Here is a 27,444-nt window from a genome sequence, read left to right on the forward strand (position 1 = left end):
CGCCACCAGGGAAGCCCTCGTCTTCATTTTTGAAGATTATATATCTAGAAATAATTCTCTTTATGAAGGGAGCAAATGGATATTGATGGGCAATGAGCATATTTATTAATGTATTTTAGGAGGATGTAATCAAGAGGTGGAAAACTGTTATTTCCCTAAGCTGATACAATTAATAAATGGTGGAGTGTGTTCAAAAAGTTTATCTGCAGATACAGTTTTGCATTTTAAAAATGTTTTTAACTTAGAAATTCTGATGACTTCGCATTGGGTTTATTTTTATATTATGTGTTGATGGGTACCAGAATTATAATGGGAAATAATGTCAACTGTAAAATGTGAAACACAGAAAAACGTCACAAAGAATAATAAACACCTTAATCTTACCAATCAGAAACAACAATTGCTATTGATTTTGGGTGCATTACCTTCTAAGCTATTTATTTGTGGCTCTGTGTGTTCCTCATGAGCTATCATGTAGAGAGAAATTAAAACTTTAGAGAATCAAGTTATAGTTTTAAGTTGTACTGTGTAATTAATTTATGGCATATATTCATATTATCTATATAGACCTCTCAACATACTTCATTTGTGGTGCTTAAATGGATAATCAATAAAAAAGTAAAATTTAAAAAATATGAAGAATATTAAATAGTAGATCAGGTGGAGAGAACAAGTGGTTGGACTAAATGGTTCATAGTTAAAAAGACAATTTATTCTGAGAATCCAAACATTACTTTCTCTATATTTAGTTAAAGTGATTTTACATTTATTTCAATCCAGACTGTTTTTTGCTAATTCCCAGGAAAATCTGAGTACATGTATTATTCACCAAGTCTGAAAAACTGTTTTTCAGTTTCTTGACAATAAGTGCTTGCATAAATTCAAGATGGTTTTGTCAAGATCTTGTTCCAACAGCACCTCTTTCAAAAGAGTCTGTGAGCTGTAAATAAGAAAATTGATTTATTATATAACTGCACTTCATGACATACAATTTAAACAAGTTTCTTTAATTCATTATAGTGACGATGACATGATGTTTATGGTTTCCACCTTAAAATTTGGTAATGGAATTAGGATATGTAATAGATGTTACTAATGCTTATGACTATCCAGATTTTCTTTTCTTCCTGAGCACAGGGAATATAAATTTTAAGCTTTCTTACAACATAGTGGGAACATGTGACTATTTCTGGCCAACGAGCTATAAAAAATTAGTAGGTATCATTTCCAGGATGAATTATAGAACAATTGTTGGGAGTTTACATATTCCCTTTTCCCAAGTTGCAGGAAATGGCAATCATACTATTGAACCACAGTCAACCTGGATTTAGAAGTAGCTACTTCGAGCCTTGCTCCCAGTTGCTGTCCAACTCTCTTGCATTGAGCATTTAATGTAGATGAGAAAAAAAAGATTTTTGTTAGTTTAAGACATTGAGATTTTGGATTGTTAATTTTTTTGGCAGTGAAACTAGAATGTCATGATTAGTACAACTTGGAATAATTGAAGCTTTAAGTTTTATATTTTCTCTTTATTTAGTCTCTGAAATCATAGAATAAAGGAGTCTTGAATATAATACTATCTTATGTCCAGTTTTTTTCTGGTGGACCACCAAATTTTCTTATATTAGTTTATAAAAATGTAATTAAAAGTTGAATTATAAGTAAATATGTTACTTATATACATTTTATTGTTCTACATGTAGCTACTAACTTATCTGATATAGTATTTTGGCATAAGGTTTAAATAACCATCATAGAATCAGAGAGACAGAAGACATTCACTTGTTGACTTACTATGATAGGTTGCAAATTTATTCATGGATATTTTCAACATTCATACCTAAAATTGAAATTTTATAACTATAACAATGGCATCTTGTTGTTTCTCATTCAAAGTTTCTGGTCAATAAATTTGTGTAGACACTAAGAAAAGCAGAAATCAGACAGAAAACCAAATTTCTCATATATTGCATTATTTTAAGGGGAAAAAAATCCAACTTTTCAATTCACAGCCAAAATTTGATTTTCAAGTACTGAATTTGAACATAATTATGCATCTGTTTGAGTATGAGTTGTTGCTTTGAAGGTTAGAAGCAGAATTAAAAAGGAAAAGCAGAGATGAACTCTTTCCTCATTATTTCAGGCAGTACAGTAATCTTTCATGAGATATTTAAGTTATTCTTTTTAAGAAGTCTGATATTTTGTCTCAAGTAGTTTGGTTGGATTCTCTTTGTAAATGTGAGAGAAGGAGAATTATACTGTCCCATTCAATTTGACTTTAATTTCAAATAATCCAAGTGTAAGTAAAGACTGTTATATTTAAAACTAAGGCTATAGTAATGTTTACTATAAAACCCTCAGCTTTTTCCAAATAGGTTTCTGTGAGAAGTAAGCCCTAACATCCTTAGACATCCATTAGGTATAGTAAATTAAGTGCTTTCCTATGCATCTAGAATGGTGCTAGTTATGTACTATTCTTGAAAAAATTGAGAAAATAGTCATTTTCTGTGTTCAGCAGAGTTGAGAAAGCCTTCAAGAATCACTCTATGTTACATATAGGATAAAGCCCAAGCTTCTTAAAAGGACATGTAAAACCCTCATTGACCTTGGACATCTTGCCCAGATTTGTTGCTGGCCCCTGACTCTATCCTACAAGAAATGGCTTATACTTCTCCTCACACACACACAGTGGTGCTTCTCACTTCCACTACTTGAAATGTTTGTTTCTGTCAGTTCCAATTAAAAGCTTAATACATGTTCATCTCTTCCAAGAAACCATCAGTGATCTTCTTATCCAATAGAAGATTAGCTTATTGCCCGCTATTCTTGTTAAGGCTTGTCCAGCAAGTACCAGTCAGCTCCACTAACCTTTTAGTTTTTATTGTCTCCTCTTTTCAAGTGCTAGAGAATTAGTATAAACCAGTGTGCTTCCACCTGTACTTCACCTTTATCTACCACTGTGAGGATCTTAGTAATTGGGAAGCTACACTATGTGAGAGGTTAGCACCATCCCATTTAGCACCACCATTGTGGTCCTTGTTGACATCTGATCAAATGACACAATTCTTAAAGCTCATTTTGAAGACTGCTCTCTAATGGCACCTCCGGTTCCAACTTTCTTACTTTGTAGTCCAGTTACACCCCACGAAAAAAAAAAGGATGAAGAAAAAAGGACTTAGGACTTAACTGCAGCTTATTAATTTGGGAAGTAGTCTTAGGAAGCACAAATGAGTGAGTAGGGAAAGTGAGACGATGAAATAAGGAAAAAGGTGTGTCGTAGCATTTTAACACTGTGGAAACAGGGACCCAATCCCAATGGGGACACTCTGCGAGAACCCATGTGGCATACACATCACAATGGTTGAGGGCTTTTTCCAGTGTTGGTGTGTTAATTTCCCCAGTTTCCACCTTGAGCCTGCAGTGGTTGGTGAAGTAAGTGCCCCCAAAATGCCGAAAAGTCTTTAGGCAAAGGCTTTCAGGTGAAGCTGTCAGCTTGCTGGACACTTGGACCATAGCTACAGGTGAATTAAAGTGGGTTGAGCTGATACAGGGCATGGCAGTAACAGTGTCTTCTATGTCGCCTCAAGACTTCTTTGCATAATGTCACATATTATAACTATCAGTGATTATATTTTCCATGCTAGACTAAGAAATTTGAAAGAGAGAATTATGCATGAAAGTCCCCAGCACACGTTGTTCAGTGTGATAACTGTTAACAAGTCCTGTACATTCAATTTCCCAATTGGTTCTTAAATTTACCTTCCAGTCTCTCCCCAGAACTCTACCCACTTCCCCATTTTTTCTACTTGAGTATTAGAATACTTTCCTAACCGACTTTCCTATCCTTTGTCTTGCTTTCCCCTTATCAACTTCACCATTGTTGCAGTGTTGATCTTTCTAAAGAGTCCACTGCTTCAAGTTCTTAAAATAATATGAAGCTTCTCATGTTGTATATAAAGAGCTACCATTTATTAAGTAGATATGTATATGATCAATTCAAAGCACTTTGCAAAACTCATCTTACAATCTTCCCATCTGAAAAAAATATTCTCTTAAGAAAATATCTGTCTTTTGGGAAAGAGAAAGTTATAAGGGCTTTGCTCCTTGAAATGTTTATATGTAACAAAGGCTGAACCAGCCTTTAGTGTGAAAATTTGCTGAAAATTGAATTTTGGAAATATAAGTAACTCATATTTCTCTGGGTCTGATCCCCACATGTTGCATTAGGACCTTAGCAGTGTGGCACACTATAAAATTTCCTCCAATATTTCTGAGCATTCTTTAGGAGTGATCCTTGTAAGTCTCTGAAACTGATTTGTCAGCTCCCATGGGACACAACAGCTTCTGTAGATGCTGCTGATGAATTACAGTCCTCAGCGTGTCTCCTAAATATGGCAATGTGTGAAGAAACAGCAGCTTTCTTGTTTTTGTTTTATTTTATTGAAAAAATAGTATTATTTTATGCCTGGGTACTTTACAACATTTTTATCTGAAAATATATTCTTTTAAATTATTATTCACAGGCCTCTCTCTTGCTCTAGGAAACACATTAGTTCCCTAGAGGTTGAATTTGAAGCAAATGTGAGAGGCAAAGCTCTGCTCTTCTCAGAAACAAACTTACTTTTTAATGCTGAGAATGTTGTGACTCGACTGTGCCTTTCCATATGCCTATCAAAAGGCTCTGCACTGGCTGGTCTGTTCTTGGAGGGACAGCAGTCTTGAAGCAGGACCTTATTTTGCTGCCCAGGAATTGAACCTAGCCACTAGTCCACCAGGGGCGACAGGCTAGAAGCAAAATTCCCCTGGCTCTTGCCCCTTTTGAAAAATGAATTTCTCAAGGAGGCAAAAACTGCAAAAACAGGTACAAAGCTTATTATTACAGACATAGCACAACGTATGGGAGAGCACACAGAGAAACAGTTTATTTATTTAAGTGAGAAGCAAGGCAGAAATACATACCTGGAGAGGAGCACAGTCTTCCTGAATGAGGAGTGCAGTAAAGAGGTGATTTGTCACTTATATAGGACAGTTCTTCCAGGTCTTTGTTTACCTTTAGCCAATTATCTTGTTTCTACACATCTGACCTGCCCTAGCACCCTCCCCAACAACTGTGTGTAAATTTTTACCAAGATGGACTCCAGCACAGAGGCCTGTGTGGGTATGTCCACGTTTATTATGGGGTGGTACTGCCTCCCTTTTTTTTTTTTTTTTTTTTGCGGTACGCGGGCCTCTCACTGTTGTGGCCTCTCCCGTTGCGGAGCACAGGCTCCAGACGCGCAGGCTCAGCGGCCATGGCCCACGGGCCCAGCCGCTCCACGGCATGTGGGATCTTCCCGGACCGGGGCACGAACCCATGTCCCCTGCATCGGCAGGCGGACTCTCAACCACTGCGCCACCAGGGAAGCCCGCTGCCTCCCTTTTTGACTCCCAAGGAGCCTTCCTGTGCATGTGCAGTGGGGGAGGTTTCCTTGACCTCAGGAGTGGTCATCTAATGTCTTTACTCCAGCAGAGCTCAGCTCCTGCCATTAACTTTGTCCTTGGAGTGTCCTTCTTAATCACCGCATCACCAGGGAAGTCCCAGTCACTTTTTTAAATGAATTACATTAAACAACTGATGTTACCTCCTCATCTGCAAAGTGGGGTTATTAATAACAACTTACTAGGGCCATTATGAGGATTTTAGTAATTAAATGTGAAAATGCTTTGTACAGTAGGAAACTCATTAAGTTTTAAGTGAGCCTGAAACTGTTAGCTAAAAATGAGGAAGAGTATTACTGCTTTATATAAGGACTTTTGAATCATTCTTGACATGCTTGCTTTAATGTAAGCACCAGGTCATTTTGACTCCTTTGAAGAAAATGGTTTTTATTTTCATGAAGTTTGCTCAACAACACCTTTATTTCATCTGTGGTTCTTGTAAAATCATTAGCCACATCTCCTACCTAATGTTTACCATAATCCTCTCCTAAGTCTTGTATCCCATTCGATCCTGTTTCATTATTTCCTCAAGGTATGCCCTACATTTAACCATCTCTTAACTCGTCCACAAACCTGGCCACTGTCTACCCTGATCTATCATGTAAGTAGAAGCTGAAGGATGGAGAAATGAGGTTTGACTGAAGGGTAGAATGAGATTGAGTTGTGGGAGGCATAGATAGAGGTTTGGGTAAGGGGTCAAGTTTTAGCATGTATTTTTATACACTGCTTGATTTGACAAAAAAAAAAAGAGCAAAATAACCCCCTCCCCAGCATTCTTATATTTGATTGAGCTCATTAGAAAAATCAAAATGGCCTATGTTATTATATATACATCTTCTAAAAGTTGAGTTGAAAACAACTTTGAGGCTAGTAGGTATTCATAACATCTCTTGCTTTCCTCCTTTACCATGTTTTTCCTCTTTTTTTTTTCTTGCAACCAGTAAGTTATGCCTATAAGTGCCACTTAATGGATCAAGTACTTAAATATTAATTAGCTCAAGGTACTTGGGATTCTTCGACCCAAAGTAGCCTTTCCTCAAGTTAACTTATGCATTATGAGTTTATGTTTAAGGAAACAGTACCATTCCTATAAAATTGCGATTCCACATTGAAGATGGCATATTTTACAAAGAGATGATTCTTTGTATATGCAAATGGACTTTCATAAAATGTGAATGAACCCTGATTCATGGCTGAATTTCAAAGTCGTAACATTTATCTTCAGTAGGCTGTATATGACATGTTTATTCCATTCTGATTAATCAATTAGTAAGACAGAAGTGGGTGTCTCAGGAGTTTTCACTTCAGAATCAGAGACAGGATTTCAAATCTGAGATCTGTATCTTATTAGTTGTGCTCCTTGGACAAACTACTTATTCATCTGAGTCTCAGTTTCTTTCATCTCAAAACATAGAATAAAATACTTTGCCAAATAAACTTTCTAAAGATTGATTTAGAGATAAACTAAAAAGGCCTAAGAAATAATAGGTACTGAACATGTATTAGATTCCTTCAACAAACATAAATTAATTATTAATTATAATGCTTTTTATGACTACATTGAATTTAGGTTCATTAGCATGTTTTAAAAAGTGAAATGTAATTTTTATAATATTGATATATAGTAATACCTAATTTTATTAGAGAGCTTTGCTGTATAAATAGTAAATTTATGTACATTATTTCATTTGATTCCTAAACAATGCTTGTGAACTTAATTAGTAAATTAAAAAATAATTACATAATTTTACAAATGAAAAAACTGAAGCTCATAAAGAGATTTGACTGAAATCACAAACATCATGAGTGACACAGGACAAGAACCCAGGCATTTTTGCCCTCGGATTTCAATATTTCCACCAAAATATGCTATAAGTTACAATAATTTTTTTTAAATTTTGGGGAAATAGTTCTTAGAAAAAATGTTTATCTTACCACAGAAAGACAGCAAAACAGCAAAATGTCTAAGCATTGTCAAGAAGTTTCCATCAGTAATCCATTTGTCATCAAAGAACTGATGACAGAACAATAAAAGATGATCCTTCTCTTCTTGTTATTCTATACAAATCAAGAAATATGTTAATATTTTTCCAGTTCTATACTCTGAAATTAATTTGTTACATAGATTGCTTTCTATTAAGTGACACAATATTCATGCATGAATTTACAACTTTTTATGTTCATATAGTAGATCAGTTTGGTAATTATGGATCAAAGTTCACAATCTGAAATGGGTGAAGTGATTTGAAATGAGATGTTAAATTTGTGAGACAGAAAAATAAAAATGTGTACTTATATTTAATGCCTCTACAATTGAAGAGTCAACTCATATGTATACAATCAACCAGATCCCGTTCCCTTTCTATGTTAATCTGTTACTCTATTCCATGAACTGCAATAAAGTGGAAAGAAAAACTGCTTTACCCACTTTGAAATAAAAGTAGATCTTAAAGAAAAAAATAAGAATATTAAAAATTTTCTGAACTTCTTATCCTCAGGAGAGCTTATTATAAAATCTGAATGGCATACCTATTTTGTACCTTGTAAGTCTTCATACACATGATATTTTACATCTAGGCTTATTATTAGAACCACAAATTAAATGTCTATTAAAAGTTCAATCACTATGCAACGTGACAGTGTCCAAGGGAATTCTCAATAGTTTAAAAATCAAGAGGAATATCAGCATAATATAATGTGTGAAGCATTTTATTAGGTAGACAAAAACACATAGATAGACCAAGAAAAAAGAGAAAGTTAATATTATATGTGTATTTACATATATATAATATATATCTACTAAGTATATTCATACTGATGGATTGTCATTTTTGCTGGATAATCACTGTGGTTCTATTTCATTTAAGGTTATCTTAATAACCAAAAGGAACTAAAAGTTATTAAAACAGATTTTCCTGGATGACTCTCCAAGTATATTTATTGCTTTATGTCAACTATTAGAGTTTCTAAAATATACCTAGTCAGGGAACCATCTCAGCACAGACCGAGAAAATGAGTGTGAATTCTTCCCTAGAGCAATGCATTATTCCACAGAAAGTTAAAGCTAAAATTAATATTTATAGAATACTTATCATGTGCTAGACACTGCGCTAAATTATTTGCTTGCATTTTTTTTTCATTTAGTTCTTACCTAACCCCCTATGGTGTATATATAATGCTTTTGACAGTTATTTATGGCTTGTGAATAGCTTGACTTAATTTTGCTCAGCTTTCTTTCTCTCTTTGACTTATCTCTGCCTACAGTCTGTATCTCCCTTCATAGGATGAGGAGGGGAAGAGGTGTGGTAGTAGTTGATGACTGAGTAAGTTAGATTGTGACAATTTTTTGAATTCCTAAAGGATAAAGTTTGGGTGGGAGTGCCTATCTGTGGCAACCAGGGATGAAAAGAGAAAATCTCTGAACCAAAAGCTTTGAGGAATACCAAAAATCAAGTCTGGGAAACCGTAATTAGTATGCAAATCCAACAGGAAAGGGAGGACAAAAATCAGGGAAATAAAGCAATAAATGAGGGTTGGTTGATGATAGGTAAAATTGGGTTGAATTAGAAGTGAGTCAAAACCAAAAGGAAAAACTAAGGAGCATTTGAGAAGGGGAAAGACAGCTGTAAATAGCACCAGAGTTTCAGAGACATTCATTTATTTGTTGTGAAGCAGGAACTAATGAATGGATTGAGTTGGCTTATATGTGCAAGATCAGGTAGGTTAATCACTACCTTTTAGTTTTAATGAGTAAAGGTTGTAGGATGGAATTATAGTTTTACTCTATTTGTTAGAAAGAGAAGCAATTTGATTCCCTCAGAGATCAATCTTGAATGCTGTGATGAATGGTGACAAAGAACAATATTTAACGATATTACATGAACTCTTAGTATTATTGGTTAGCCATTTTATAGCCACAGTTGTGTGGGTTACAAAGGTAAGCAACAAAAAACACTATGACAAATATTAGGCAATCAATAAATATTTGCCTCATTTGATTCTTTTCTGTAATTTGTGTTTTTCCTTGAAAGAATGTTCTTCTGCAAGCTATCATCACCATATTTTAATACCTCCTCTACTCTTCCTTTTTCCCTGATATACTTTTTCAACACTGAGTAGGAAAAAATACATACTCAAATATAATCAGGAAGGAAAACAAGAGAAATTAATGATCGGTGTCATCCATAGAGTGAGTAGACAATAATTTTATAAGCATAACATTTTAACAGTTCTGAAAGTGCAATTTATTTTATGACATGGATGAAGCATTATCCCTTGTTACTCAAAATAGTTTCTTTTATTTCTAAGTATATATTTGATTTCACATAAAAGTGTATCAATTTATTCCACCTTGACTCTAATTTAATAGCAGCAGTTCTCTTAAAAATGGAATTTTCCCATTAGAATATGTATTTTTTCTTCAGAAAGAATACATTCTTCCTGAGTACAGATGTTAAGACATTAGTATTTAACATAATAGTTGCTTATTTAAACCACAGGATGGAGGGCAGTGGTGTTCCCAGACCTGTCAGGAATATTGCTCTCTATGGTCATCAGAATTGTGAGATGTCCTTCAAGATTCCCATCCTGGTGTACATACTTTGTATGATCCCTTTTCCCTTGAGTGTGGTCAGAACCTGTGACTATGACTGGGTATGTTTATGGAGTCTCAGAAAGAGAAGGGGGAAAATGTACTAGAAATAATTTTGAAGAGGAAATTACTGAACATTTTCAAAACTGATGAAGACAATAAACCATATATTAAAGAAAACCTATGATTATAAAATAGGATAAAAGAAAATTAATCTATATGGTAACAAAACAGTAAAACTCACAGAAAAGCAAAAACAAAATCTTAAGCCACTAGAGAAAAATGGAACAACAAAAGAATTTGTCCGTTTTCTCAACAACAGTGATAAAAGCTAGAAGACAAATTATTAAGTGTTAAAATAAAAAAAACTGTCAACCTAGGATTTTAAAGCTAGAAAAAAAGCCTTTAGAATGAATAGGAAAAAAGGCATTTACAGATACATGAAACTTGAGATAATTTACCATAATAGATCTGAATTAAAGGAAACACCAAATATTGCCCTTTAAACAGTAAAGGTATAGAAGCTGGAAAATACAGGAAGAAATAAGGGTAAATATATTGGTGAATAGTGGTTACCAGGACATGGCGGGGGGGTGATAAGAGTGATAGTGTTTAAGGTTACAAACTTGTAATGAATAGCAAATAAGCTGGAGAGATCTAATGCACAGTAAAATGGATATAGACAATGTATTGTACTATGATTACATAATGTGATAAATATCACGACAAAAGCAAACATATTACAGTATATAAATGTATCAAAGTAACATGTTATACACTTTAAACTTACACAATGTTACATGTCAAATATATTCAATTAAAAGAAATAGAGCAATCACACATAAACACAAATATTGGTGAAGAAATAAATGTTGCCTTTCTCAAAACAGTAATTATAATGAAGAGTTATAAAGTATAAATACACAGAATTAAAATGCATGAGAAGAGTATATGGAAATTAGAAAGAGGGAACAGAGTTAAAGTGTCTGAAGGTTCTTGCTTTGTCTGGGAAGAAGTACAGTTGTGATTAGCATTAGACCAAATAAACCAAGATTTATGTTTAACCAATAAAACAATGGTAAATGTGTTTATGAGTTCTGTGCTGTTTATTCTGCTTGTCATATTCTAGATAGATCAGTTCTCTATATTTCTTTGTCTTGTTCTCTATCCCAGGAGGCTGACATTACATGAACATTCTTGCCCTTTGATCTCTTTATTAGCTTTGGCTAATAGAAAGCACTGGCATGAAATCTAAAGTTAGGAGAATAAAAGTTGGATATATTCCCCTGATCCAATCTTTCTGGCTGCTATTATATCCCACTAAGACTGCATGTTGAAAAGCCCTTACTCAGTGGCTCGAGGCTGTACTAACTCCATTTTCTCTCTTGCCCTTTAGCCATAGGTATAGTTCCTATAATACATTCCTATAATTGTTCCTTCCTGGTTCCCTTAAACTAGTACAAAATAAAATAAATTCTTTCACTAAAATATTATCAAAATTTAAAACCTTGTTATTTGCTGAGACAAAATTTGATAAAATTTCTAAATGAATAAAGGAAAAAATGAATTATAAAAGTATCCAATCAAACTAAAATTAGGTTAAAAAAAAGAGTAAGATAACATAAAGCTGGTTGGCCAAAGAGCAAATGGTTGGTAGATATAAATATAAATATAGAAGTAATTAAATTAAATGTTAAGGAATTAAATATTCCAATAAAATGACTAAGACTATCAGAAGGGGAAAAATCAATCCAGGGAGCATCTGCAAAGATTATAGTTTATCCACAATACTGAATTCAAGTTGCTGGAAAGACTTTCGATTATATACTTGAACATGTAAACAGCAATATAAGTAACTGAGTTAATCTAGTTACAGTAGCTTATGAAAATGGCCACAAAACCTGCATTTTCACCCTTGTAATCTTGAACCCCTCATCAAGAAGTGAATCTATTTTCTCACTCCTTGAATTTGACCATGAAACTTGTTTTGGGCAGTGGGACATTGACAAACATGATGTAAGCAGAGCCTTGAAAAGAACAATGCTTTGAGGTCTGCTCTCTTTCTGTCCTTGAGAATCCTGTGAGCAAGTGTGAATGAGCAAGCACAAGTTAGCCTGCTGAGAGACAGGAGGCCACACAGAGAACAGATGTGCCCTCAGGGGCAATCAACCTGTTCTCCCCTAAACTAGAAACTGACTGCAGGAACAAGAGTGAGCCAAGGTGAGAACTTCTGAGCCTGGAACAGACCAGCAGTACAATGATCTACTGAGCCCAGGACAAATTGCTAACCCGCAGCATGATAAGCTAATAACTAAACATTTGATGTTTAAAGCCACTAACTTTTAGAGTGGTTTATTATGAAACTAAAGCTAACTGGTAGAGTAATTAGTAGCATTTTCAATAAATGTATTTAGAATCCTTATGATAACTGAGAAAATCTAATTGATTTGGGGAAGTCAAAAGTTATTTCCAAATTGAAAATATTTTCCTGTGTAAATTGTAGGTTAAAATTATTATATAAGATTAGAGCTATGCCTCTTTGAATGATTAAAAATCTCTACATTTAATATTTTTTAACTTTAAAGTAAGAGATTGAAGTAGGATGATCATCATCGCTAACATTCCATGGAAGTTTTATGGCAGCAGATTAACCATAGATGTTGATTTTTATGGTGAATATCTAAGTCACAGTCCTTAGCCAGAATGCACTGAAAAAAGAAATAATGTTTCTGTGCCCCCAGCTCACTATCTAGAATATGACTGAAGTGTTGTACCAAAGTTTATGGTCATAATAATTCTGCATTACTTCTAACTTTCTGCTAATAAAATAAGACTCTAAATTTCAAAAATTTGTTCCAGGTTTTCAATTCCAAATTCTTAGAATTCTGTGGCCTTATTAAGATATAGTAATAGCAAGGGCAAAGAACATAGGAAAAGTGAAAGCAGGAAAATACCAAGTACTTCTCAGAGTTTACAGAAATCTTTGTTGTGCTAAGTTAGTCTCACGGACAAAGTATATTACATTGATAACCTGTATTAGAATCACCACAGTGTTGTTAAAAACGTAGATATCTAGAGTCTTTCTTTAATTTTCTGAATTGGCATCTCTGAGTTTTAGAATTAATCATAATGTTTCTGAACCTTTAGTGCACCTTTCAATCACCTGTATTCTGATTCTAAAACCAAAATAAAGACAACTCGGTATAGTATGGGACTTTAGTTTATATTTTTATAAAGAACTACCAGTGGTCAAAAAAAACATACTACTGGAATATTTCTTCAAAGAGCTTTTTATTAGTTTCATTATTTGATATATCCTCAGTAATATATGCTTAGTACAGTGCCTCATTATGAAAGTGCTTAATTGATAATTGTCATTGAATTGATGACATATTTAGATCTATTCACGTTCAGAATGGGCAAGATGATATTTTTAATTCTTAACATGGGATAATTTATAATAGATATTACATCAACTATTATATTTATGTCATATACTTGTTAAAGAAAAATACTTTCCAATGACACCTGTTAAAGATGGCAAGGCAGATTTTATTCAGGATTTTTGCAATAGTGTAGGGAAAACTGCAATGGGATTTTACAGTGGAAGAGAGAGATTGGGCTCAACTCCTAATACAGCATGAACAAGTGGGAACTTATAGCCAAGGAACAAGGTTGGGGGTGGAGGTCAGTGGATACAAAATTATTAAGAGGAAACCTCAGAGGTAAAAGAGGTTCTGGCTAAACTGAACTAACAGGATTCTTGCCTAGGATAGACCAGGGTGAGTAGACATTACCCTGGGGAATGGTGGAAGATGAGGAACATGATCAGATATTGAGGGTGATCAGATACGGAGGGTGAGGAGTTCTGGTTAAACTGAATTAGCAGGGTTATTGCTAAAACTAGATTTTAAAAGAAAGTGAACAGTTGTGCCTAGGAGAAGATTCACGAGCCTGACTAAAGTTTGGTCAAGCAAAGAATCTTTGGCATACTTCATATATATGAAGTATATAGGAACATTAAATCTTATTTCATTTGGTTGTCATGTCAAGTGAATTAAATGATGCAGGTAAAGTGAACTAAAAGGTTATATAGCAGTCTTAATGAATGATTAAGATCACTAAAACTTTAAGAAATTCTAAGAGATTCAAATCAAGAATTGATTTAGGAGGACAATTAAATTGTATCTATAGCAATAGAGGGAATATTTATCTCTCACTCTTTCTACAGTATAGTGTAACATCTCTACTTACTATATTCTCAGCAGGTTATGTATTCCTTGCTGACAAGAACAAATCGGGATAGCTACATCAGCTATTTCCTGGGAAATTTTTAAATGCTACATAAATTTGTAAATTGATATTATATTATTTATACATTGTTACACTTCCAACCTCATAATTAAAAAAGAAATGTGGCACACCCTCTCTTTTGTTAAAAATTTGTGATATCCTTATTTTCCTAGGAAAAAATTCCTTTAATAATGCTTTCTTCTTAGCCTTAGATTTTTAAGCTGCTTAAGATAAAAAAAAATCACAAGGATCAACTGCTTATTTACAAAAATGTGTAATAGGTCATTTCTTGAATAAATAACACCAAAGACGTTGGTGTAATCTCAGCTGACAAACTGCAAATCATGTTTAATGAGTAATTAACAAATCTAAATATTGAAAAAAGGAGGCTGTTCTGGAAGTTAATAATAAATTATATCACTGTGCTCATCACCATACCTTAAAAAATTGGCATTAAGAAATGGATTTGATCTTTGAATATAGATTTCTCATTTATTACTATAATACTAGTTTTTTCTATAGGTATCATAGAATTGAGTAAATCTTATCATTTTCTTAATCACAGTATTCTATTAGCCACATGCTGTTAAAGTATATATGAAAATGCTAACTGTATTGAAAAACACATGATTAAATTTCTAATTTTCCTAATAGTTATTTATATTATTGGGGGCATTCTTCTATAGGAAACTCCAAGCAGACTATCGGGGAGGTGATCAAAGATGTGTCATTAATAATGGCCAAGATTGCCTCTCAATTTAATATGGCTATTTCAAGTTTTTACTATAGAAGAGTTGGGGTCAATGGTAAAAATGAATAAGGTACATAATTGAGAATTGGGTTTGAATTCATCATTTCAAGTTTCCTTGATCTCTCAAACAGAAATTTAAGTCAAATTTACAAAATATTATTGGGTTCTCAATACCATCTAAATAATAAATGTGTTATATAGTGTTCTATAATTTATATTTTATTTTTAAACATATTAAACATTTATTTCATTGCATGTTATGCCCTCAGTATTTTATGTATTTCAAAACTAAATTATTATTTCAGAAACTAAACCAAGAGATTCACTATATTTAAAAAAATCTTATTTGATGCTTTTCATGACAATTTCTTAGTGTCTGTGTTAGTGTGGAGCGTGGTCTATCCCATACATAGATGAAGAATTGTGGTTTAAATGTTATATGTTTTCTTCAAGTACTGTCATATACAAAATGCTGGATTTGAGTCTATTAGATATTGTTAGGACATGATACAAAGTAAACAAACTAAAATTTCTGGTGACCTAGTTATTTCTTTCTGCCACTTTTGTCTCCTATGACTTTGCTTTGAGATGCAGTTTCACATTAGGTCTGCACAATATGTATTCACAGTTTGCTACCTCAAAGGACAGAGCTTTCTGGGACGTGTCCTCCTTCCTCATAGCACAGGGCACAGGAACAAAAGGGCAGGCGAAAACTTGCAATTCCTTTAAAATGTGGCAAACATCCCATTTACTCGCATTCCATTGGCTAAAGCAAAATGATTGTGCAAAAGCAATGACTGAAGTTAATGGGGGCTGGAGAGTATAATCTGTTAACAAAGAAATAAGAGTGAATAATTGAGGACAATAACATGATCTACTGTACAGATTTTCAGAAACATGTTTTCAGAAGCATAGTTTCTTCCTCTTTTTCATATACTCATCTGCGCTGTCCACTATGAGGTATATACGATAAAAAGCTTTGGAAATCCTAGGGAAGTTTTGATTTAGGTTTGTAAATAATTATCCATAAAGGAATTATCTAAGAAAAAAGGTGCGACCAAACAAATTTCAGAGTATGGTAACGTGTAAATTCCATAGAAATTCAGAGGAAGAAAAATTAGTTTGTCTGCAGATGGAAGATGCTGCATTATGGAAGTGGAGATTGAAATAAATCTTAAGAAATGATATATTTTTATTGGCAGAGGAGAAATAAGAGGACATTTAGATGCCAAAAATAAGAGCATGGACACAGCTGAAATGAACTTGGTAGATATGGAGAGCATTATGGAGATTTACTCAAAGAAGATTTCTGTTGTATAATTAGGAAATGTGATTGGATAAATAAGGTAAAAATCAGTTACTGCAAAACCTTCAAATAAAGAAGAAAACTGTAAAAAAAAAAAAAAAAAAAAGAGAGCGAGAAACCTCAACTACATAGAGTTGGGAAGCCAGAAGGGGGAGCTCTCACACCCTGCAAAGATTGCAGAGCCCAACAGGGAGAATGACTCCTCTCTGGGAAAGAACTCAGCCAAAGAAAAGCCATGGAACCTTTGTTTATTATAGCCCTCCCAACTTCTTTTTCCTCTCTGTAAAAGCATTCTACCCACTTTGCTGTTCGGGTACTTGCATGTGGCTTGTCATGGTTGCAGACTCTGAACTGTAATTCTCTGCTGATCTCAAATAAACCCATTTTTGCTGGAGAACTATCTGGCAATCTATTTGTTTTAGGTCAACAAAAATGATATAACAATTCATAGGCAACCTTCCTTCCCAAAAGTATAACTAAAATTATGAGATGATTTACAACAACACAACTATGTTAGTGTGTTTATATTTTAAAGATTGTTATTCTTCATAACAGCTGTTGGGAAACCTCTCTCTCTGTTCCATGTAAAATATTTTATTGAGAGTCTGTTTCCCCAAATGGAAGGTGAGGAATTCTTGAAGACAGAATTTATATTGCATACATTCAACAAATGTTCCCACATAAAAGTATGTATAGCACATATTTAAGTTATGAAGTGTAATAAATATGCATGTACCCACAGTCGAGAAAATCTTGAATCTCCTAATGTAGCTGGCTCCTTCATGTCTGAATTTGCTTTACCTCTCCCTGCCATTGCCTCAAGGAGTTCTTTCTCAGATCTTTACTGTGACAGCTTGGTGGGGTACCTGGAGGTAAAACCCATGAAAGTTGAGAGATTCCCTAAAACTGCAGTCCCCAGGGCTTTTTCTCTCTCATGCTAGTCCACACTCAGCCTCCAGTAATTCATCAAAATTTTCACTTAACTGCTCCCTACTTTCACTTTATTGCTCTAGATGCTTCTGTTTCAGGCAAACTCATGTAATACTCTGTATTCACCTGTCTCTTCAAACTTAAGAGTAGTGATTTACACTTTCAGGTCTCATTCTTTGATGAGACAGAGTAAAGTTGATTTTCAGTTTCATCTTTTTCTTCTTGTAAGGATGGATGTGACAACTTCCAAGTTGTCTACATGTCAGTTGTGAAACCAGATTCCTGTCATTTTCTTTTTTTTTTATTTAACATCTTTATTAGAGTATAATTGCTTTACAATGTTGCGTTCGTTTCTGCAGTGTAACAAAGTGAATCAGCTATACGTATACATATATCCCCATATCCCCTCCCTCTTGCATCTCTCTCCACGCTCCCTATCCCAGCCCTGTAGGTGGTCACAAGCACCGGGCTGATCTCCCTGTGCTGTGAAGTTGCTTCCCACTAGCCATCTATTTTACATTTGGTAGTGTATGTATGTCACTTCGTCCCAGCTTACGCTTCCCCCACACATATCCTCAAGTCCATTCTCTACGCCTGCATCTTTATTCATGTCCTGCCCCTAGGTGCATGACAACCACTTTTTTTTTTTTTTAGATTCCATATATATGTGTTAGCATATGGTATTTGTTTTTCTCTTTCTGACTTACTTCACTCTGTATGACAGACTCTAGGTCCATCCACCTCACTACAAATAACTCAATTTCATTTCCATTTATGGCTGAGTAATATTCCATTGTATATATGTGCCACGTCGTCTTTATCCATTCATCTGTCAATGGACACTTAGGTTGTTTCCATGTCCTGGTTATTGTAAATAGTGCTGTAATGAACATTGTGGTACATAACTCTTTTTAAATTATGGTTTTCTCAGGATATATGCCAGTAGTGGGATTGCTGGGTCATATGGTAGTTCTATTTTTAGTTTTTTAAGAAACCTCCATACTGTTCTCCATAGTGGTTGTATCAATTTACATTACCAACAACAGTGCAAGAGGGTTCCCTTTTCTCCACACCCTCTCCAGCATTTATTGTTTGTAGATTGTTTGATGATGCCCATTCTGACCGGTGTGAGGTGATACCTCATTGTAGTTTTGATTTGCATTTCTCTAATGATTAGTGATGTTGAGCATCCTTTCATGTGTTTGTTGGCAATCTGTATATCTTCTTTGGAGAAATGTCTATTTAGGTCTTCTGCCCATATTTGGATTGGGTTGTTTGTTTTTTGATATTGAGCTGCATGAGCTGTTTGTATATTTTGGAGATTAAAGAAATTAAGGAAACATTCCCATTTACTATTGCAACAAAAAGAATAAAATACCTAGGAATAAACCTACCTAAGGAGACAAAAGACCTGTATGCAGAAAACTGTAAGACACTGATGAAAGAAATTAAATATGATACAAACAGATGGAGAGATATACCATGTTTTTGGATTGGAAGAATCAACATTGTGCAAATGACTATACTACACAAAGCAATCTACAGATTCAGTGCTCTCCCTTTCAAACTACCACTGGCATTTTTCACAGAACTAGAACAAAAAAATTCACAATTTGTATGGAAACCCAAAAGACCCCGAATAGCCAAAGCAGTCTTGAGAAAGAAAAACGGAAATGGAGGAATCAGGCTCCCTGATTTCAGACTATATTACAAAGCTACAGTAATCAAGACAATATGGTACTGGCACAAAAACAGAAATATAGATCAATGGAATAGGATAGAAAGCCCAGAGATAAACCCATGCACATATGGTCACCTAATTTATGACAAAGGAGGCAAGAACATACAATGGAGAAAAGACAGTCTCTTCAATAAGTGGTGCTGGGAAAACTGGACAGCTACATGTAAAAGAATGAAATTAGAACAGTTCCTCACTCCATACACAAAAATAAACTCAAAATGGATTAAACACCTAAATTAAAGACCTGACACTATAAAAAAAACTCTTAGAGGAAAACATAGGAAGAACACTCTTTGACATAAATCACAGAGAGATCCTTTTTGACCCACCTCCTGGAGAAATGGAAATAAAAACAAAAATAAACAAATGGGACCTAATGAAACTTAAAAGCTTTTGCACAGCAAAGGAAACCATAAGCAACACGAAAAGACAACCGTCAGAATGGGAGAAAATATTTGCAAATGAAGCAACTGACAAAGGATTAATCTATCATTTTCTTATAGTCTGAAAAACTTCCTTTAATTTCTTGTAATCCAACATCTACCTTGGATAAGTTCTTTAATTATTTGTTTTTCTGAAGCCATCTTTATTTCCCTTTCAAATTTGAAAGGTATTTTTGTTGGATATAGCATTTTAAGCGTAAGGTGTACATCATAATTATTTGATTTACATACATCATAAATATATCACAATAAGTTTAGTGAATACCCGTCATCTCATAGAGATACAAAATTAAAGAAATAGAAAAAAATTTCCTTGTGATGAGAACTCTTAGGATTTACTCTCTTAACAGCTCTCATATATAACATAGAGCAGTGTTCATTATATTTATTATGTTGTACATTACAAGTTAGTACTTATGTACCTTATAACTGCAAATTTGTACCCTTTGACCGCCTGCATCCAACCCCCCTGCACCCCCACCCTCCACCTCTCATCATCACAAATCTGACCTCTTTCCTATGAGTTTGTTTTTTTTGTTTCTGAGGTATAATTGACCTACAACACTGTTAGTTCCTGTTTTACAACATAGTGATTTGATATTTCTATACATTTCAAAATGAGCACCTTGATAAGTCTAGTTACTTTATGTCATCATACATAATTATTGACTATATTCTCCATGCTGCCTATTTCATACCCATGTCTCAATTATTTTGCAACTGGAAGTTTGTATCTCTTAATCTCCCTTACATTTTTCTTTCCTCCCTCCAACCTCTCCCCTCTAGCAACCATTTGTTTGCTCTCTCTATCTATAACTCTGTTTCTTTTTGTTGCATTTGTTCATTTGTTTTGATTTTTAGTTTCCACATATAAATGAAATCATATGGTATTTGTCTTTCTGACTTATCTCACTTAGCATAATAACCTCTAGGTCCATCCATGTAGTCACAAATGACAAGATTTTCTTCTTTTTTATGGCTGAGTATATTCCATTGTATTTATATATACACCACATCTACTTTATCCATTCATCTACTGATGGGCACTTAGGTTGCTTCCATATCTTGGCTATGGTAAATAATGCTGCAATGAACATCAGCGTGCATATATCTTTTCTAATTAGTGTTTTTATTTTCTTGGGATAAATACCCAAGAGATGAATTGCTGGATCATATGGTAGTTCCACTTTCAATTATTTGAAGAACCTCCATACTGTTTCCCATAGTGGCTGCACCAATTTACATTACCACCAATAGTGCACTAGACTTCCCTTTCCTCCACGTCCTCAAAAACACTTGTTATTTGTTGTCTTTTTGCTAATAGCCTTCTAACAGGTGTGAGGTGACATCTCATGATGGTTTTGATTTGCATTACCCTGATGATTAGTGATGTTGAACATCTTTTCATGTGCCTGTTGGCCATCTATATGTCTTCTTTGGGAAAATGTCTATTAAGGTTCTCTGCTCATTTTTGAATGGGTTGGTTTGTTTTTCTGATGTTGAATTGTATGCATTCTTTGTATATGTTTAATATTAACCTCCTATCAAATGTATCAGAAGATGCAAATATCTTCTCCAAATCAGTAGGTGAGCTTTTTGTTTTGTTGACACTTTCCTTTGTTGTGCAAGAGCTTTTTAGTTTAATGTAGTCCCACTTGTTTATTTTTGCTTTTCTTTCAGTTGCCTGAGGAGACATCCCCAAAAAATATTACTAAGATTCAACTCAAAGAGATTACTGCCTAGGTTTTCTTCTAGAAGTTTTATGGTTTCAGGTCTTAACTTTAAGTTTTCACTTCATTTTGAATTTATTTTTGTGCATGGTGTGAGAGAGTAGTCCAGTTTGATTCTTTTGCATGTAATTGTACAGTTTTCCCAACGTTATTTATAGAAGAGGCTTTCTTTTCCCTATTGTATATTTTGCCTCCTTTGTTGTAGATTAATTGGCCATGAAAGTTTGGGTTCATTTTTGGGCTCTTTATTTTGTTCCATTCATCTGTATGTTTGTTTTCGTGCCAGTACCATACCGTTTTGATAGCTGTAGGTTTGTAATATATTTTGAATCAGGGAGCATGATACCTCTAGCTTTGTTCTTCTTTCTCAAGATAGTTTTGGCTATTTGGAATTTTGTGTGCTTCCATACAAATTTTAGAATTATTTGTTCTAGTTCTGTGAAAAATGCCATTGGTATTTTTAAAAATAAATTTATTTATTTATGGCTGCATTGGGTCTTCGTTGCTGTGCGTGGGCTTTCTCTAGTTTCAGTGAGCAGGGGCTACTGTTTGTTGCAGTGCATGGGCTTCTCATTACAGTGTCTTCTCTTGTTGCAGAGCATGGCTCTAGGTGCACGGGCTTCAGTAGTTGTAGCACGTGGGCCCAGTAGTTGTGGCTCATGGGCTCTAGAGAACAGGCTCAATAGTTGTGGTGCATAGGCTTAGTTGCTCTGCGACACATGGGATCTTCCCAGACCAGGGCTTGAACCCGTGTCCCCTGCATTGGCAGGTGGGTTCTTAACCACTGTGCCATCAGGGAAGTCCGCATTGGTATCTTTGATAGGGATTATGTTGAATTTGTAGTTTGCTTTGAGTAGTATTGTAATTTTAACAATACTAATTATCCCAGTCCTTGAACACGGTGTATCTTTCTGTCTGTTTGTGTCATCTTCAATTTCTTTCATCAGTATCATATAGTTTTCCATTTAAAAGTCTTTTTCCTCCTCAGTTAGACTTATTCTTAGGTATTTTATTCTTTTTGGTACAATTGTAAATGGGATTATTTTCTTAATTTGCTTTATGATAATTTACTGTTAGTGTATAGAAATGCAACAGACTTCTGTATATAAATTTTTTATCCTGTAACTTTACTGAATTCATTGGTGATTCCTAGTAGTTTTTGGTGGTGTCTTTAGAATTTTCTGTGTATAGTACCATGTCATCTGCAAACAGTGACAGTTTTACTTCTTCCTTTCCAATTTGGATACCTTTTATTTTTTTTTCTTGTCTGATTGCTGTGTCAAGGACTTTCAATACTGTGTTAAATAGAAGTGATGGGTGTGAGCATCTTTGTTTTGTGCTTGAACTGAGATGAAAGGCTTTCAATTTGTCATTGTTGAGTATGATGTTAGATATGGGTTTGTCATAAATGGCCTTAATTATGTTGAGTTATATTCCCTTTATACCCAGTTTTTATCATAAATGTTGAATTTGGTTAAAGATTTTTGTGTGTCTGTTGGTTGCAGGGACAAGTGTCCCAGATCTAGTGTCAGCCTGCTGGTGGGCGGGGCTGGTTCATGACATGGCTGGCTGTGGCGTCTTTGGTGTTCTGAAGCTGGTATCTTCATGCTGGTGGGTGGGGTCAGATGCTGAGGTGACTGGCTGGGGGTCCCTCGGTGTCCCAGAGCTGGCATTGGCCTGCTAGTGGGTGGAACCAAGGCTCAGGGGGTCCTGAGGCTGGTGCAGGCCTGCTGAAGGGTGGTCTGGGTCCTCCTGACATGGCAGGTTGTGGGGCTCCAGTAGTCCTAGGGTTAGTGTACCCCTGCAAGTATGTGGGACCAGGTCCTGGAGCTAGTAAAGGCCCACTGATGAGGGGAGCAAGGTCTGGGGTCTCTGGCTGAGGGGCACAGGGATTGTGGAGCTGGTGTCTGTTCACAGGTGAGCAGGGCTGAAGCCTGGGGGGCTCTGGTGCTAGTGCTGGCTCACTGGTAAGTAGAGCCAGGTCCCAGGTCCCTGGGTGTCCTGGAGTTGATATGTTGTCCTGCTGGTGGGTGGGACTGGGGCCCAGGTTGTCCTGGGGATGGTGCCTGCTCACTGATGTGTGAGGTTGGTCCTAGGACTAGTGCTGGCTCCTGGTGAGCAGAGATGGGTCCCAGCGTTTCTCGCTGCAGGGCTCTGGGGGTCTTGGTGTTAATGCCAGTGCCCTGCTGTGTGGGGCTAGGCCTTGGCTCTTTGGTGGACAGGGATAGGTTCTGGGGTGGTGTGTGCTCAAGGGGTCTAAAGGCAGCTGGCTTGCTGGTGAGTGAGATTGTCTCATCCCACCTAGGTGCTTGGCCTGAGGTGTCCCAGTACTGGTGCCAAGAAGCTTATGGGTGAGGCCAGGTATCAGTGCTAATAAGCTAGAGGGAAGATTCCAAAATAGCGCTTGCCAGCAACATTTTCTTGTAGTAGAGCAATCTCCCGAAACTGACTGGGACCAGTGTTTATGTCTCTAAGGTGAATTCCAGTTGCCTTCTCACTCTCTGGGAAGCTCTCCATGATCAACAAGTGTGTCTGACCCAGACTCCTTTCAAATTACTGCTCCTGCCCTGGGTGTCAGAGAGTGTGAGATTTTGTGTGCACCCTTTAGGAGCGGAGTCTCTATTTCCTACAGCCCTCTGGCTCTCCTGAAAGTAAGCCCTTCTGGCCTTCAAAGCCAAACTATCTGGGGGCTCATCTTCCTGGTGTAGTATTCCCAGGCTGGGGAGCCTGATGTGGGGTTCAGACCCCTTGCTTCTTAGAAAGGAGCTCTATTATTATAACTATCCTCCAATTTGTGGGTCGCCCACCCTGGGGTATGGGTCTTGACTATAACATGTCTCCAGCCCTCCTACCCATCTTGTTGTGGTTCCTTCCTTATATCTTTTAGTGTAGAAGATCTTTTCCATTAGTCTTCTGGTCTTTCTCATCAACAAATGCTCTGTAAATAGTTGTAATTTTGGTGTACCTGTGGGATGAGGTGAGCTCGGATTCTTCCTACTCTGCCAGCTTGGCCACTCCTCTCCCTTGAGAGGAGTGGAGCATTTTAATTTCACTTTAATATTTGTCCTTTGGTACTTTAATGGTGTTGTCCCATTTCCATGTCTCTCTAATTTCTGATAAAGATTCTGGGGTTTTTCTAATTGTTTGTTCTCTGTATATAATATGTCTCTCTACTCTGGCTTCTTTTCAGATTTTTCTTTATCACTGGTGCTCAGCAGCTGGAATTTAATATGCTTTATTTAGTGCAGTTTTTTGTTTGTTTGTTTGTCCTTCTTGGATTTTGTTGATGTCTTGGATGTGTAGGTCTAAAAGTTTCCTCAAATATGGAAAATTTGTGAGAATTAAAAAAAAATTTTCTGTCCACATTTTTCTCCTTTTATTACTCCAATTACATGTGTATTAGGAGGCTTAATATTGCCCCACAGGCCAATAAGACTGTTTTTCCCCCCTTCAGTCTTTTTCTTTCTGTGTTTCCATGTACTATGTCTTCATGGTTACTGATCTTTTATTCTGTAATATGTAACCTGCTCTTAAATACCCAGCAATATTTTTATTTGATATGTTATATTTTTAAATATAAAACTTCTATATGATTTCTTTATATATCTTATTTCTCCCCACATTAAGTTCTTTTTTCCTTAAAATTTTTGAGGTATAGTAGTTTTTTGAAAGTCCTTAGCTACTAATTCTATTATCTCTGCCATTGTTGAGTTTCTTTTCATTGTTGATTTTTTTTCCTGGTTATGGGCCATGTTTTCCATTTCTGTACACATCTAATTTTTTTTTATTGCATCATGACATTGTAAATGTTAGATTTTCTGAGGTCTGAATTTTTTTTTATCCCACTTTAAAGAGTATTGAAATTCATTTTGGAAGGTATATAATTTACTTTCATATCTGGTTGATTCTTTAGGGACTTGTAATCCAGATTTTGTAGAGCAGGTTTAAAGTAGCCTTTATTCCATGGTTTCTATCATGTTTGAATTTTATCATGTTTGAACTTTTCTAGCTAATGTTCTGAGTTGTCACTGGAGTTTAGTCAGTGGGACTGCAAATGTTTCACAGGTGTAAGCTCTAAAATAACTTCACCTTACAGTTCCTAGTGGTTCTTTGACTAGTCTTGTGTACTTTCACCCTGTGCCTTTGCACTTTAGATTCAATGGTGAAATCAAGAGGACCATAGCCAATATTCTGAACTTCTTTTTCTATATTATTCCCTTCTCTCTGTTATTCTATCCAGTAAGTTCCAGTTGTTTCTGCTATTGCAAGCTGAATTTCCATCTCTTTAACTCAGAGAGTGCAGGGTACACTGCTTAGTATCCACCACCCTTGACTTCATTCTGGAAATGACTCCAGCCAGAAAGCAAGCGAAGTTACTTTCCTATCTGTTTCCCTTTTCTCTGGGGTCACAGTTGTCTGTTGCCCACTGTCAGAAAATTTTTATTTCATATATTTTTCTCTGTTTTCTAGTTGCTACTCAAGAGAGAAAGTCTGGTAGCAATTTTTCTAATATGGCTGTCAGCCAAAGTCCTGGTCAGTTTTTCCTCAACATTTTATTATTGAAATTTTTAAATATACAAAAAAGTAAAGAATTTTACAGTTAACATTCACATCCTTACCATCTAGATTCTAACATTCATATTTTTTATCTCACATGTGTCCGTATATTCACCTTGGTATCCATCCATTGATATAATTTATTTTTATAGATTTTAAAATAAATTGCAGACATCCATACACTTCCTGCTACATACTTCAGCATGCATACCATTAATTAGAATTCTATATTTGTTTACAGATTTTTTAAATATATGCAGATTTCTATATCAGTGAAATGAGCAAATCTCAAATATATGTTCACTGAGCTTTGATGAATGCTGTGTTTAATCCTCATCTTGATATTGAATATTACAATCAACTTAGAGAGCTCATTCATACCCTTTCCCATTTAATTTCCAGCCCTATCCTCCGAGAGGTCATCACCATTTTGATTTTTCCATCATAGATTTTTTTAATGTGTCCTAACAGGTAAATGGAATTATTTACAATGAATTCTTGTCTATAAGGATTCTTTTACTTATCACAGTGACTTTTTGAGATTTATCCATGTTATTGCATGTATTAGTATTTTATTCCTTTTTATTGTGTAGTATTTGTCCATTGTATAAATATACAATAGCTGTTTTTCATTCTACTGTTGCTAGACATTTGGTTTGTTTCCAGTCATTGGCAGTTGTAAATAAAAGTGTTATGAGCAATTTTGTATGAGTCACCTATGGACACGTATTTTTATTTCTATTTGGTAAGTCTAGAATTGGAATTGCTGGGTGATTGGGGTAAGTATTTATTTAGTTTTCAAAGAAACTGCTTAAATTTTATCTAGGTAGTTGCACCATTTTATATTACCACCAAAAAATGGATTTTTTATCGCTCCACATCTTGCCTGTTTGATAAAATCAAACTTCAAATTTTAGCTGTTTATGAAGGGGTAAATCTTAGTAATAGCTCATTATAGTTCTAGTTTGAATTTTACTGCTGAGTTGATGTTAAGCAGTTTTTTTAACCTGTTTTTGACCATTGTTTTTATGTTTTATTTTGAAGTGTCTGCTCAAAATTTTGCTCATTTTTTTGAGTTGTTTTTTTAATTGAGTTGCAAGAACTGGCAATATATTCTAGATGAGCAGAGGTTTTAAATTTGATGATAGCCAATTTATCAATTTTTCTTTAATGGTTACTGCTTTCTGTGATCTGTCTGAAAACATTTTTCATTTCTTAAGTCAAAAAGATACTCTCATGTTTAGTTTTTTAAGCTGATGGTTTTAACTTTTATGCACACATATGGCTCATTTTAAACTAATTTGATATAGGGTGTGAGAAAGATGTCAAGGTTAATGTTTTTTTCGAAAGAATATTCAATTGTTCTGGCCCATTTTTTGAAAAAAACTTTCCTTTTTTCCATTGGATAATTACACACCTTTGTCAAAAATCAAATAATTATATAAGCCTGTGTTCAGTTCTGGGTTCTTTACCTGTTGATCCTTAGTGTCAGTGACATACTGTCTTGATTATGGTAGCTTTGTATTATTTCTTGAAGACATGTAATATAAGACGTCCAAATTTGTTTATTCAAGAATGATATTTATTTTCTATGTTCTTTGTATTTCATATACATTTGAGATTA

The sequence above is a fragment of the Hyperoodon ampullatus genome, assembly GCF_949752795.1.
Source record: "Hyperoodon ampullatus genome assembly, chromosome: 5".
Classification (NCBI taxonomy): domain Eukaryota; kingdom Metazoa; phylum Chordata; class Mammalia; order Artiodactyla; family Ziphiidae; genus Hyperoodon; species Hyperoodon ampullatus.